Raw genomic sequence first — 16,644 nt, 5'->3', positions numbered from 1 at the left:
ATTATGAATAAAAATTAACCTTTTCGTATCACATATGTATTCCAAGAAACGGAGTAATATTTTTTTTTGCTTCACACCATCGTAGATATCGACACTATTGATTTTGATTATTTTTTGACGTAGGATTACGTCTTTCATTCAGGGTGCAGGTGCAGAAAACAGGTCACTTTTTAATGGAACTTAACGTTAATAACTATCTTCGCTGGGAATGGATTTTGACGGTTGGCATACCAATCGAATCGGGAATTCTCTAAGATTTGTTTGATATGCTATACATTGCAATCCCATAGTCTGGAAATGGTTTAAATTGATGAAAATTGAAAGTATTCCCATTTTTCTCATACATTTGTTCTGTCCATTTGTGTGCTTACCTAACCGTATTGTCAAGAACGGGAAAGTTATGCAGCCCCGAGAAAAGAAACAACAAAGAGAATAACAAAATGAGCATATCTGCGACGTTAAATCCGCCCTTACACAGTAAGTATGCCGTCGCTAGCGTATAAATATTGCATCTCCTCTGAGGAATCTTACTGTTTTTATGGATAGCCAAAGATAAAGTCAAGTGGTTAAGAAACGTGAAATAACGGTGGGTGCTAGGGGAAAAAATATTTAATCGAATATGATCGAATGTGTGTGTATGTGTGTGTCTAATGCGAAAAAGACCTCCGGAAGCGCGATGAATACTCAGTGCAATGGGTGCATTGAAATGAAGAAACAAATTGCGACATATGACCATGTTCGTGTTTTGCTCTCGCAAAAGCCAAAAAGATCGCTCTTAAAAAATACTCCATCACAATGTGACATGTTTTCTGATGTCAGTCGGAAAGCACTGGTTATGGAAATCAAAACCTCCACTGGTAGCGAGCTCAAATTTCGAGACTACTTCGGTGCATTGGCTTTGCTGCAGGCGGGGTAAATGCTATTCAAAGTATAAAACATCTAGTGGCTTTAGCTTAGATGGAAATGAAATTTACGCTTGTATTTATCATAGTGGTAAACTATAATGGGGATATGTCAACAACTGCAAAGAGGTGTCACGCATTCTCTTAAAGGATATCATGGAAATTACATGCGGACTTAAACATCTTTTTAATACCTTTGACCTCTTAAATTATAGAAAATTTAATTCAAACACACGAATGAGTAAATTGCTAAATTGCAACATTTACTATATATATATTCAAGATTTTTATATTGCACCTGAGAATAATTTTTGCTCCACACTAACGGAACACGAAGCTTAATTCCGCAAATGCGAAATCTAAAAACAAATGCGAAAAATAACAACAATGTCAATGTGGACGTACGGGATTTTTTTTTCGAATATTCTATCGAAGCTTTTCAAAAATTTCAAAACTTTTTCTCACCATAACATTGATCTATGGACAGAGACGAACACCACAAAATAAAAACGATTCAAATCGGACCATTCGTTTTCCGGAATTTGCGCTTAGCAACACATTTAGCCTTTGAATTTTTATTTCTATAGATAGATAAAAGAGATAGGAGTAAGTTATTTCGTCTGAAAATCCATTTCCACCTTCTAACAAAGATCAATTTCGTTAGCGCGAATGGTTATAGCGAATGGACCAACAACGCTTATCATAATGTAATTGTAAAACATATGGGAACTCAAGTTTTTGAATTTTCCGATCTCTCCCCAGAGTTTTCCAAGAATTTTCCGATTTTTCTCTCTGCTATATTGATATATGGATCTATGATATACAAGAAAATAAAGACGACTCAAATCGGACCATTCCTTCTTCAGGTTTTACGCTTAGCAATACATTTGGCCTTCTCGACGAACTTCGTCCCGCCTAAAAAAGATTTTTTGATTTGAACACTTTCAAACATCCACGTTTTCCCACTAAGTGAACGTTAGTGAGTCCAATCACTGAACTCTTCATTGATTGATTGCCCTTTGACCCTTTACAATTTCCTTTTACTGTAAATTGTCTAGTACTTCTACAAAAATTCGTCCCTATAATATAAAGTTATTTTCAGACAAAATTCTCGTTCAAGATTCTTCAAGCATATGATGATGATGATGATGACCCACCTCATACCCCTACAAAGGTTTGAACTGGCCGATTTATCTAATAGATAATATTTATATTTAACCAAATTAAGATATCAGTATTATAAAACAAAACAGCGAACTGACTCTGTTGCAGGCATGAATTTCTATTAATCGAACATCATAAATAGGCAAAAACTTTAAAAGAAAAACAATGGTCCTATCCTTATCGACATTATCATAATGATAATCCCAACTTCAGACCCAAAGTTTTTTTAAGGCATGTCAAGAAAATTTCCAACCCGGGAAGATCCTTGACAGATTGGGAATCGAACCCAATATCTAAAAGTGTCTACTTAGAACATGATAGAGATCTGCCACATTCACAAATACTCGATATAACCATCTTATGATAAGATAGTTTACGACAATTCTGAATGAGCTATCCCCATTCCAGTTTCCACTTCAGACCCACATAAAAATTTCATTATATATCAGTGTTCTGCCAGTGTTCCATTAACATAGTCCAGGCCGACCAAACGCGCGCGAGGCTCAAACTCTCGTAGACAACGCTTATTACTTTTTTTTTTTACAATATACATAAACAAAACAAAAAAAAAATCATCATCATCAGTACGAACATGGTAGTTTAACCTGTAAATAAATTTTATTAATTTTTATCAATTGCAAACATAAATGAATGATTTAGGAAAAATTATAAAACCTGTTTACAAAACAGATTTTACGTGTGAAATACACATTTTCTTGAACTCTGCCATTGTTGCCGCACGTTTAATTTCTCTGGGCATCGAATTGAAGAAATTTATACCTTTATATAACAACGAGTTCTGCGACCTACTAAACATAAAGTTGGGTGTTCTTGCATCATTCGCGTTTCTTGTATTGTATCTATGAACATCACTTCCTCTTTCAATTCGATCACACAAATATCGAGGCAGCATATCGTTCAAAATTTTGAAGATGAACACCATTGTCATGTAATAAATTCTTTGCTTCACAGATAGCCACTGTAGCGCGTCCAACATCAAACTGGAGGAAGTGTATCTACTACATCTTAAAATCAAACGCATTACTTTATTTTGTAAACGCTGCAATCTCGTTAATTGTGTATTATTTGCAAGGAAGAGGATCGACGAGCAAAAATCTATGTGCGGTGAAATCAATGATTTATACAATTTAATTTTACTGTTTATTGTCAACTCTTTCTTCAAACGACACAAAACGCCGTACTTCTTGGCAATCTTTTTGATGACATTATTGATGTGAGACTTGAAAGTTAACGTGTCATCAATAATAACTCCTAAGTATTTGATTTCTTTCACGCGTTCTAATGTCTCACCATCTATTTCAAAATTTACGTCAATACTGGAGTTTGCTGCAGAAATGAGCATGTATTTTGTTTTGCCAACATTTAACTTTAATTGTTTAAATTTAAGCCACTGAGCCAGAGAATGCAAATCTTCGTCTATGTGTTCCGCGGTTTCTTTTATATCCTTAGCTGCGATGAACAGGACAGTATCATCCGCGAACAAATTAATGTCACAGTATCGTAAAATTCGTCGCAGATCATTTATGTATAAAATAAACAAAATGGGCCCTAAAACACTTCCCTGTGGCACCCCGAGTGAGTTGCCAATGGGATCGGAAACAGAATCGTTGAAACGAGTCTTTTGAGTTCTATCGCACAAATAGCTTTCAAACCATTTGTACGCCATCCCTACAATTCCAATGCGCTTCAGTGTTTGTAACAATAAGGGCCTAGAAATTGTTTCAAAAGCGCGTTTAAGATCCAGAAATACCGCAAATATAGTCTCTTTCGCCTCGATATTCTCTTTCCATTTTGCTAATACCAGATTCAGCGCGGTTTCACAAGAGTGTCCCTCTCGATATCCCGACTGTTCTGGAATTAGCAAACTGTTATTATCTATAAAATGTATCAGCTGACCTTTCACAACAAGTTCTACCAGTTTCTCTAATATGTGCAGCATGTTAATAGGGCGGTACTCTTCGGCTTTATCCGTCCCATTAACTTTGGGGATTGGAACCACAAGGGATTCCTTCCAAACCTTTGGCACGTGCCCAGTTCGTAAAGAGTCATTTATCAGGTCCAGCAGATCGTGTCCAATGATGTGAAAGCAATCTTGAATCACTTTCGCGTTGACATTATCGGTACCAGCCGATTTTTGCAATGAAAAACAGATACCTTTCAATTCAACAAAAGTGATAGGTGAAAAACAATCTAGTCTGCTATTGATAGTAATCGGCTGTATTATTTCGTCAGGTTCTCTGACCAACGCAATACTTTGGTTGATCAGCAGAACACTATTAACGAAATAACTGTTAAATTTCTCTGCAATAATTTGGTCTGACTGTTCTTCTGACCCTCCGAAAACTATGGAACGCGGTATACTATTTTTCGAATTTAATAATGTTTTTAATATTCTCCATAGCCCTTTACTATTATTTTGATGTTCATCGATTTTCCTCTGTATATATTCACATCTAGTCTTTTTCAAGGCCCGTGAATATATGTTCCGCGCTAAGGTGTACATGTTCCAATGGTTTTCTGAATTAGTTCTCAAAAACTTTTTGTACTTTTTGTCTCTTTTGCGTTTGAGGCGCATCAGATCCAAAGAGTACCAGCTGTTCGAATTGCTCAAATCAATATGTTTTTCAACTACTAATTTATTCGTACACTCTCTCAAAATATTAGTTAGAACAGCTGCTTTATCATTCAGATGTCCAGTCATTGCCACAAAATCCAGGCTTGCCGACACAAGCTGAGACAAGGATTCTTTAGAATATCGTTTCCAACATTTGATCTTTACTTTATTTCCATCACTGTCATGCTGTCCATTCTCAATGTATACAAAAATTGTCTCATGGTCAGTTATTTTAAATTTGGCCTCGGTCGAAGAATGAACAGTAGCAAAATTTGAAAAGACGTGATCAATCAGAGTTCTACTATGTTTAGAAATTCTAGTAGCTTCGAGAACCGTTTGTTTCAAGTTGAAATAATGCGATAATTGTTTCAATTGATTCGAATTTCGTACATTGAGCCAGTCAATATTAAAATCACCAGCAATTACATTTAATTTACTGCAATCAACGATATTTTCCCACCAGTTCTCCAAAATTTCAATAAATCGCTGGTCACTGGAACTAGGGGAATGGTATACAATTCCATAATTTCCTATCTGCATGCCCCTTTCAACTGAAATAGCCAAGAACCAATTATTTTCAACAGCTTCGTTTAACCGAATGTTGAAATTAACTGATTCTTTTGCATAAATTGCAACACCTCCTGTGTGTTTAGAGTGCGACAAACAAAAAACAACTTTGTAACCCGGTATGTTGTACTGGTCAAATGATTCTTCATGAACTATGTGAGTTTCAGAAAGAAAAACCATCTGAGGACGCACGTTTTCTACAAGTAATCGCATTTCTGCGTAATTTGTACAAAGCCCAGCTATATTCAAATAGATTATTGCCAACTTACTTTCACATGTAGTTTTCCGAAATTGCTATTTAGTTTGAAAAATGTTGCTTTTTTGCTTCTCCAGCAATCTCCGATACACAGGACACTGTGTACTATAAGTTGGATGATTTTCATCCAAATTCATTTTTTGTTCCTTTTTAACTTTCAAGCAATTTATACATTTCCATTCTGTTGATGAACACTCAGATGTTTTATGTTTTCCATTACATCTTGAACATGTTTGTTCTTTTTTGCAGTCGGTGCTCTTATGTCCAAATTCTCCACATTTGAAACATCGCAAAACATTAAAGGCTTCAATCACATTACATTTATCCCACCCAACACTTACTTTACCAGCAGTCATCAGGTGGCCATAAGTGTCATGATCAACTTCAATAATCGTGTTATATTTATTATATTTCAAGCGTGGATTTTCATACTTCGCAACAACTTTAACATCAGTGATAGAAATGTTATCATTCTGACTTTTTAAATAATCGATAAAAACCTCAGAGGAATATTGATCGCTCATCCCAATAATTTTCAATTTTGGTTTGATCGGTTTTGGTATAAACGTATTAAACCTCTCTCCAAGATTGCTTTCAATTCTTTGTTTTACATTTTCTACATTATCCCCTTCCGCACATTCAACAATAATCGAGCCATCTTTCCCGTTCTTGAAATTGGCTATTTTGTGTATTTTGGGATCTAATTTAGTTTTTAAAATTTTTCTTGTTTCTTCACTCTTTTTATTAGACTCAACTGGTTTCACCACAATCACCGGACGAGCCTTACGAGCAACGACATTCGCATAACTTACAATGTTCTTGCTATTATTATTCAGCATCACCTTTTCTTTCAAATTACCTTTTTGCATCAAATCATTATTGTTATTCATCAACATAATTTTTTTACTCGGTGTGTCCAAATTGGCACTAATTGTGCTTGGACTAACATGTCGCTTCCTGTTCATAACAGCTGTGTCCCTATCTACATAATTTTTTTCAGAGAATAAACTTTTTATATTTTCAAACTTTTTGGCAACACTGGTTTCCAAGCTTGCAAGCTTCTCTTTGAAAAGCTCGTCGAAAGATTTAACAAGCTTATCCCTTTCCTTCTCAATCGCAATGTTTATTTGCTCGATGATGTTTTCTTGAATGCTAGTGAGAGAAAGCGAGACCTTTTCCATCTCTCTTTGCAATCCCACAACATCTAAACCATCATCTCGCACGCCACATTTCTGGTTCGACAAACATTCGTCACATACAAACTGAATATTCGCATTATCTGCAATCAGTTTCGCTGTTGCCTTTGTAAGTGAAGTACAGCGCCGATGGAATCGAACACCGCACTTACCTACACAAGCGACAGGATCATCGCTAATCATTATTTTGCCGTCACACGCATTACACTCGCTCATCTCGAGTAGGCCCCGTGCGGCAGCAATGGCTAAAGCGGATGAAAAAAAACAATACAACAATACACAAAACACAACACAAGCAGCTACGGTTGCTATCCTGAGCGATAGCGAGCCGTAGAGCCGTGACGCAAAATCACCCAAATATACACAGAATAATTATCAACATGCAAGCAACTTGTACTTATCTGATAATTATTCAAATTCGCCGTCTGTTGCACAATTTTTCAGCAATTTCAGCCGTGAATTTCACACACAAAAAACACTTTGAATTCAGCACTATAGGCATACAAACTACCATGTTCGCCGAAAAAAAAGGCTATGACAGCTCTGGTATGGAAATAACATGTTTCTCCATTGCATGGAATACATGTTTGATACAGAGAATATTACAAAATAAAGACAGCTCAAATTGGACTATTCCTTCCTCGGGTTTAGGGCACACCAACACATTTGGCCTTCAATTTTTATTTCTATAGATAGAAGATATAGGAATGCGTTATCTCGTCTGAACATCCTTTTCCACTTTCGAACAAAAATCAATTTCGTTAGTCCCATCAATAAAATCAGTTTGAAAAATGAAAAAAACAGTTTGTTTTATACATTGAACATCTTCTTCTTCTTCTTCAATGGCACTAACGTTCCTAGAGGAACTTCGCCGTCTCAACGTAGTATTACTTGCGTCATTTTTATTAGTACTTAGTTGAGATTTCTATGCCAAATAACACGCCTTGAATGCATTCTGAGTGGCAAGCTCTAGAGAATACGCGTGATCACAGTGCAAGTCGGAGGAAATTTCTTTGACGAAAAATTCCCCCGACCAGAACGGGAATCGAACCCGAACACCCGGCATGTTAGATATGACGCTAACCACTCGGCCACGGGAGCACATACATTGAACATAGGGTTAGGTTTAATAGCGCATAACACAACCATATCGATCAGAATAAACATTGTTCAAAATATGATTCGTATATACCTTTTTCTATGTTTTGTAGACATTTGAAAAAATCACCTGGCATCTCTGAACGACACATTCCAAAGATGTTGTTTTTATACAGTTCTTATTCTGCGAATAATTTCAACACCCAGCAGCGGGTGTTGATGTTTGTTTTGATTGTCGCACATGCATGAAAACATATTCGATTATTTTGTTTATTTATACAGGTTGCACTTCTCTCTAGCCCATAGAGTGCAGCAATGCAGCTGGTGGTACGAATACAGATACCGATGCAGCATCAGGAAGCGAATGGCATCCTATCACATTATCGCGCACTGCAGATATGCAGGATGAACCGTGATCCTGCCGATAAACATAGCCGCTAGCTATCAAAGAAACCAATCACCGCATTTAAAATGCAGGACGCATCCAGCCGCGATTCTATTAATTCTGTGTGCGATTTCCGAAATTCGCAATCAATGGACACTACAAAGTCTTTGCGCGCACACAAGCTCGCGCCACACGCTCTAAAGTTATGTCACACAGCTCTGGTTTCCATCCACCGTTTCACTAATATTCAGTTCACACACCGACCGACGCAACATCGTGAAATTCCTTCCCGACCAAGAACCCAACGCAACTTAAACCCATGCGAATTCTCCAAACGCAACGCTCCCCCCGTGTGTAAACACTTAGCAAGACTATTCACCTTCTTTCGACCCGATCTAATTAGATTTTCCGGCGAAAAAATACGTTTTTTCCACTGCGGTCAGAGAGACACAACCGCACACGACAGTCCGATTTCGACACGAGGGACAAAGTAGACGACAAAGTTGCCTTTCGCTGTTCGGTGCGCCGCGAGAGGTGACACACAAACACCACGGCCGAAGGATTTGTATCGTTGGTGAGTGCGATATTTAGCTGAGAGGTGGGATGATTCGTGGGTTTTGAATGTGTTTAGTTTTGACGTGGGACTACGTCTAACCGGAGTATATGGAGGGTAAAATGAAAACCTAAACACGGAAAATGCAGGAAAAAATGAAAGATTCCGAATGCTTATAACTCGTACATTTCTTACTGTATCGGAAAGTTGTTTGCATCAATTGATAGGGAATATTTCTACGCTTCTATCGCAATTAATGAAATTTTATTTTTCATTAGAGAAACAATTGAATAACTGTAAAATGTTAAGCGTTATCAAAACGCACTACCTGCCTTGTTTTGATTGGCCCGATTTACGGTTTCCCCAACATAGCCATCCAAACCAAGCAGACTTGGGGAAATCTGCATTGCAAGTACATGGAAGTTGGGGGTATTTTTGTTCCGACTGAAATGTGTTTCCCTAACACAGATTTCAAATCCATGGAGCGTGGGGAAATTGGCATTGCAAATACTTGTAAGTGGTGATCCACGATTTTTGAAATTAATCGTTCATCAGCTAATCGAATACTTTTCAGCAGTTTGTTATTCGATACGATTAATCGCCCCAAATAATCGATTAATTGATTAATCGTTACACTGAGAGAAATAATTAGTTATACTAATATTTCTCATTTGCTAGAACGCCATCTGGAATCAAAAAAGTGTTCATTCTGCATGAAAACTAATCATTATCTTCTACGCTCCCCTAAACTGGTTAACGGATCTCAATTCGCGGCATTGAGCTTCTTTTACGAGTTTAGGGGAGCGTTAAAGATAATGATTGAATTTCAGGATAAATCTGCAGCGGCCGTACGTTTTTTTTCTCTGGGTTTGGATCGATGAATCGATGTAAATTATTTGTTCGCATCAATTATTAGTTGCGCAGTATTCGTTCGATTAATAATCGATTTCTGTAGGAAGTATTCGATTAATCGATTAGTCGAACAATTATCGGGGATCAATACATATAATTCGAGGGCATTTTTGTTCCGACTAAAATGTGTTTCCCCAATACAGACATCAGAACCAAGGTGCCTGGGGAAATTGGCATAGCAAATTCATGAAAATCGGGGGCATTTTTGTTCCGACTGAAATGTGTTTGCCTAACAAAGACTTTAAAACAAAGATGCCATCATACCAAACGTAAAAGGATGACAGTCCTAAATTTACTTGTAACGAAGAACACAATCTATCACATTGCATGAATAGACCTTAAATGGCATCATACAAACTTTCTTCTCACAAAGTAAATATATTGGATTCAATTGAACTCGGAAATTGTTTCATTCAATCAAAAATTTAATCAATACAAACATATGATTGCTAAGCTAAGGTAGTCCCACGTCAACCTTGCGGTTATATCTTAGATATAACACACCCATTTTTATTGTTGGTACAAGGCGCCTTGAAGTATATCGGAAGGTGGGTCAACTTGCTAAAATCACTCTTCAGCCATCTTGGAAGCCTACTGTGTTTTGTTTGTAAACAAAACACAATACGCTTGTGCCCAAGCTCGCTCGTGATCAGTCTGTCTCATTCACGCTTCAAGCAAACAATTCCTCTTCTGCTTTCTTCCGTACTGTTTTCATATACCGCTCCCCTACCCAACTTAGTGAGCGCAATCTCGCCTAGTTTGTGTCGGTATTCTCATAACCCAACTTAGTGACGAAACGTCCTCACCTTGGGATATACTTCTAGGCTCCTTGCAGTTGCAATTTTCGCCTAAAAATCACACACTTGATGGGCGGGGATAAACTTGAACGAAAACTGAATGTACCCAATACCAAAAATACCCAAAAAGTGGCATCATTGTACTGCCTTCCAAAAATACGTAAAAATCCAGTGGCGATGCGACCGATTTCGTCTAACATCTGCACTCCAATTGAAAAAAATGGCTGTTTGGTTGGCGGAAGAATTGAAAAAAATACCCCATAACTCACGCTAAAAATGTCAACAATTCATTCGAGTTGGAAGACAATTTTAAAGGCTTCGAGGTTAAAGGAAAATTCTAGTTCCGTTCGACGTTACAGCTCTTTTCCGAACGTGCCAGTAACGGAGGCGGTAGATAGTTTGCGTAGACTTCTGGAACCGAAACGTGTACCACCCAATCAGATCGAAGCATATCTTTTGGTAACGAAAACCTGTATGAACAAACAAACGTTCGGTCTCAGTATGGGTACCACAGAGTTGGCGAAAGAAATTCTTCCCTCGAATGTGGAGATACTATGTAGATGACATCTTTGCAGTCGTGAAAAAACGCTACTTCAAACAATTGTTGGAGTTGAAAAATTCCCTACATAAGACGATAAAGTTTATCATCGAAAAAGAAAATGACGGTACAGCTCCTTTTCTGGACCTGAACATCACCTGGAAGGAAGGTAATCGACCAAAGGTTTGGGATATATATATCTTCCGACTCTAACCATTTCGGCGCTCAAAAACATGTAGCTTTCCATTCCATGGCGTATCATCTCCTCAACATACCAATGGTGAGAGATGATTACATAGCGGGGAAAAATAGAATAGGTACGAGAGATGTTCCGTGGAGAACATCCTTCGAAAACACGAAAATAAGATACGGAGAAAACACAACACCACATTAGAGCCTGAGAAGGAACAATACAAAAGGATCAGCCTACCGTACTATCCAAAAACAACTAACGCACTCTAGTCTACACTCCGGAAATACGGATTTCTTTTGGTGTACAAAAGTGAGAGCACCCTGAAAGACATAATTCCGCCGGATGAAAAATCAAGGATCTATCAGATTCTTGCAAAGACCGCACTAGAATGTACATCGGCCAAACTCGTCGGAAATTCAAAATCCGCCCACGTCAAGAATGCGGTGGACAATGAATGAGCCAACGAATCAAGTGTGGCAGCACACGCATTAACCCAGCCCACTGTATTGATTGGAAGAAGGCAAAAAGTTGAATGCATGGGAATTAATGTACATCTCAACCATCTCCTCTCTTCCACATGACAAAGCTGACAACTCAGCAAAATGTAACTTCGATATGTTCTGACAACCATATGAATGTGTGTTAGGGCCTCATCGTAATCAGTCGGACACCGTCCAGTAGATGGGCAATATCGAGCCCAAAAACCGGTCGACAAAAAAGGTCATTTTAACCCTTTTAATGTTTATACGGACTATAAGTGTTGTGTTCTAGTCCCGTGTCGCGCCCCGTGAGTGGACATTTATCAGTCCTTACGTTAGCACAACCAAAGTTAAGTAGAACGTGACCTGTTTTCTGATTTGGCACCCTTAATGCAAGACGTAGTCCTACGTCAAAAAAATAACACGATGGTGAGGATGTGTTCAGTTTTGATTTCCCTGGAAAAATTTGATTCCGTTGATCTATATTCCTCGATCTTTTCTGCCATGAAACAGAGAATGTGCAGTACTGAAGAAGATAACGAGGATTGCCTACACGTAATAGAGATTCCTGGAAAGAACATGGCCAATAATCCACCTCATTCCCCCTTACTCAGCTCACCTTCAAAGCAGAACATAAATTTATAAACAATCCCAACCCGAAAATTATTACTTGGTATGATCATTACAAACATTGAAAGTACATAAAATCAAATTGAATCACTTTAAAACCGCTGCATATACCGCTAATTTTTCGTTTGTTTAAGAAACCTCCTAAGTCTACCAATTTAGCCGTTATGTGTTGAGCTTACACTGTTATATTTATCGATGGATGGTTTCAAATCATATGTTTTGGGTGTAATAGCCGAACCTCATACCGACAAATAGGAGGAACATGCCAAAATTTTAAGAAAAACAGTTTTTGTGGTTTACTCGCAAGTGCGTCAAACGGACTTATGGGGCTTTTAAACAATCGATTCAATTGTGAAAATATATTTATTTATTTATTTATAATGATACTACATCCCATTGAGAGATTAGATCTTCTTCACAATTTTTCTCCAATAATCCCGATCCATGGCTGCGGTTCTCCAACTCCCGGCTGCACCGATTCTTGCCAAGTCCTGCTCCATCTTCTTGTTCCTACCGGATTCGATGCGAACACCATCTTTGCAGGGCTGCTGTCCGGCAATCTTGCAACATGCCCTGCCCATCGCACTCGTCCAGCCTTGGCGACTTTCTGAATGCTGGGTTCGCCGTAGAGTTGCGCCAGTTCGTGATTCATTCTCCTTCTCCATACTCCGCTTTCCTGTACACCACCGTATATTGTTCTGAGCACTCGGCGTTCGAAAACTCCAAGCGCTTGTGAGTCCTCTTCAAGCATCGTCCATGCTTCGTGCCCATAGAGAACAACCGGTCGAATTAGGGATTTGTACATGGTACACTTCGTACGGGGTCGGAGCTTGTTGGACCTCAAGGATTTGCGGAGCCCATAGTAGGCACGACTTCCATTGACAATGCGTCTTCGAATTTCACGGCTGTTGTTGTTGTCAGTTGTTATCAACGAGCCAAGGTAGACAAATTCCTCCTCCACCTCGAGCTCGTCGCCGTCGATCATAACACTACTACCAAGAAGAACTCTGTTGCGATCAGTCCCTCCAGCTAGCATGTATTTAGTCTTAGACGCATTGATCCCAAGCCCAATCAGCCCTGCTTCGTGTTTCAGGGTATACAAGTCGGCTACCGTCGCATGTGTTCTTCCGATTATGTCCACGTCGTCGGCGAAGCAGATAATCTGACTAGACTTGTTGAAAATCGTGCCCCGCATGTTGAAGCCCGCTCTCCGCATAACACCTTCCAGCGCCACGTTAAAGAACAGACAGGAGAATCCATAGCCTTGTCGAAGTCCCCTGTGAGTCTCAAATGATTCCGACAGCTCACCTGAGATCCGCACACTGCACCGCACACCGTTCATCGTTGTCTGAATCAGTCTTGTCAGCTTTCGGGGAGAGCCGTGTTCGTCCATGATCCTCCATAGCTGTCGTCGGTCGATTGTATCATATGCGGCCTTGAAGTCGACGAAGATGTGGTGTGTAGAGACCTGATACTCGCGGCACTTTTGGAGGATCTGCTGCAGTGTAAAAATCTGGTCCGTCGTCGAGCAACCGGGCATGAATCCGGCCTGATAACTTTCCACAAATCTACTTACTATTGGCGATAGGCGGCGGAAGAGGATCTGAGACAAAATTTTGTGGGCACCATTCAGGATTGTGATGGCACGATAGTTCCCACAATCCCACTTGTCGCCTTTTTTATAGATGGGGCAGATTACCCCGTCCTTCCGCTCCTCCGGTAGCTGTTCTGTGTCCCAGATCCTGACTATCAACCGGTGCATACACTCTACAAGTTTTCTCGGACCTCCCTTAAAGAGCTCCGCTACGAGGCCATCCTTACCAGCTGCTTTGTGGTTCTTGAGCTGATTAATGGCCTCCTTAACTTCACCCATAAATAAAAAAAATATATACATATGCTGACGGTTCTCCGAAGTCATCACTATGAACAGGGCATGTTGAGAGGGAATTATCTTCATTGTCGTTTGTACACTCTTCACATCTGAATGATTTGCTAGCCGGATTTATATTAACTGCTATATTCAGCAGCACATCGGATACTTGTTTTAACAACGTGAGATGTTTAGCTATAAATTCTCGCCTATTCTGTGTCGGTATTCTCAGAACCGTTCCCTTCGTGTTGATTCAAACCTGTAATGAATAATTCATTACCATTCCGGTTGACCTTTCTGCTCTAGCGTGATAGTTTGGTTTGGTATAATATGCCAGCAGGTATGGGCAAAATCGCATCGAAATTCGTTCAACAACACTCATTCACAGATAAAACTCACCCTTCGATTCTCCGTTTATGCCTCACTTTATTTGAGACAGAAAACATTCACCTATCCTTTCCGCAAAGTTCATTCTCGATTAGAACGGAAAAATACTGTCTCGATTCCGCTCATCTATTCTTAGAAAATTTTGCATTCTCTCTTATGCCTCTCGGGATGACGTTAGATAGTGATAGAATCAAATTGGAAACTTTTGCTTGCGCCAGCGAGTGTCTCTGTAAAATCATTCGTTTTTCACTCAAATAGCAATCATTGAGCCTCGATCGCGGCAGTAAAACATAGGTAGATAGGTGAAATCGAGATGTTTCCTGTGCACTATTGCAATGACATTTTTTGTTTCTAGTATGAAACGATCTAAGCCAACGCAAAAGACCATATTAACGCAAGTTATTGATGAGTGGGAAGGTGGATTTCATTTGCACTTGAATGCTGACAAGGAAAAGAGTACAAGGGAAAATAAAATCATACATACACGCAGATTCAATCTATTTTGACTCACTTGTTATTTTGTTTCATGCGATCCTTCCAAAGGAATATTCATTCATTGAATGTTGTTTTCCACTCTTTGTTTTGTTATGTTTTCTATCAGTCCCGAATGAAGATGGTCGGGTAGTGTAAAATGATTCATCGAGCAATCTCACGATTGCTTGCTGCATTCTTTTCGCCATGATTATTCCAAGCAGATACAACAGTGATTTATAATTAGGTGTGGAGAAATGAATGAACATTTCCATACTTTTATGCCAGAAAGAAAAAATGTTGATAAAAGTCATGTACATTAGCCGAGAAAAGTTTATACATTTTGTTTTTTTGACGTAGAACTACGTCTTTCATGAAGGGTGCCAAATCAGAAAACAGGTCACGTTTCTATGAAATAAAGTTAACGTTAATAACTATTTTTGCCGTGAACGGATTCTGGCGATTTACATACCAAACGAATTGGAAATTCCCTGAGGACTTTCCTCAACGCGGGGAACAAGGTACGCGCGATCAACACATTCGCGGTTCCCCTGCTGACCTTCAGTTTTGGTGTAGTCAAATGGAGCAAAACTGACCTAGAGGACCTTGAGAGGAGGATGAGGAAAGCATTCAAAGAGGCCGGAATGCACCATCCTCAATCGGCACTGGAGAGAGTTTCACTACCACGCAAAGAAGGGGGACTTGGAATCGTCGACATTTCTGCACTGTGTGTTGCCCAGGTACGACAACTGCGCGAGTACTTCGCAGAACGCGCCAACCAAAACGCGCTATACCGGGCTGTCTGCGCCGCTGACAGAGGATACAGCGCTCTGCACTTGGCGCAAGCGGAGTACCAACTAAACTGCAATCTGCAGACAGCGGAGGAGAAGATTGCAGCTTGGAAGCAGAAGGCAGTGCATGGTGCCCACCCCCATCAACTGGACCGGCCACACGTCGACAAGGCCGCATCTAATCTGTGGCTAACGCGTGGTGAACTCTCTTCAGTAGTAGAAGTCGACATGATAGCCATTCAGGACAGGATAATGCCGACGAGAAACTGCAGGCGGTACGTCTGGCATCAAGACGTTGATGACATTTGCCGGATGTGCCATCAACCAGGTGAAAACATAGAGCACATTATGGGATGCTGTCCCGTTTTGGCCAACGCAGCCTACACCGAGCGCCACAACAACGTGGCCCGTATTGTTCATCGACAACTGGCGCTCCAATGTGCTCTGCTGGAAGACAACGTACCAAACTACCAGTACCTGCCTGCACCTGTCCTGGAAAATGACCGTTTCAAGCTGTACTGGGATCGCACTGTTCTGACCGACCTCTCGATCCACCACAACCGCCCAGATATAATGGTTTACGACAAGAGCGACCGCAAAGTCACCATCATCGATGTCGCTATTCCACTGAACCAGAATCTGGAGGAGACCCACGGTCGCAAAATCTGCAAGTACCGACCATTGGCCGTGGAGCTCAAGGAACTGTGGGGGCTAAGGGAGGTCCCAAGAATTGTTCCAGTCGTTCTCTCTGGAACTGGAATTATCCCGAAGACACTTCTGGAAGCGCTAAAGGTGTTGAACATCGAGAAGGAATTGGCCG

The 16,644-nt window shown here is 39.9% G+C and overlaps 1 protein-coding gene across 1 annotated transcript in view; it reads right to left on the bottom strand.

The window, feature by feature from the left end:
- Positions 1-8,717, bottom strand: part of LOC129769538 (mitogen-activated protein kinase kinase kinase 15) — a 59,316-nt gene extending 50,599 nt beyond the window's left edge. The window contains exon 1 of the mRNA XM_055771995.1: positions 8,583-8,717. The gene's annotated coding sequence lies outside the window, so the exon portion shown is untranslated. The remainder of the gene's footprint in view (positions 1-8,582) is intronic.
- Between the last annotated feature and the right edge of the window lie 7,927 nt (positions 8,718-16,644).

This window comes from Toxorhynchites rutilus, chromosome 1 (genome assembly GCF_029784135.1).
Source record: "Toxorhynchites rutilus septentrionalis strain SRP chromosome 1, ASM2978413v1, whole genome shotgun sequence".
Classification (NCBI taxonomy): domain Eukaryota; kingdom Metazoa; phylum Arthropoda; class Insecta; order Diptera; family Culicidae; genus Toxorhynchites; species Toxorhynchites rutilus.
This window is presented reverse-complemented; position numbering and strand designations above follow the sequence as displayed.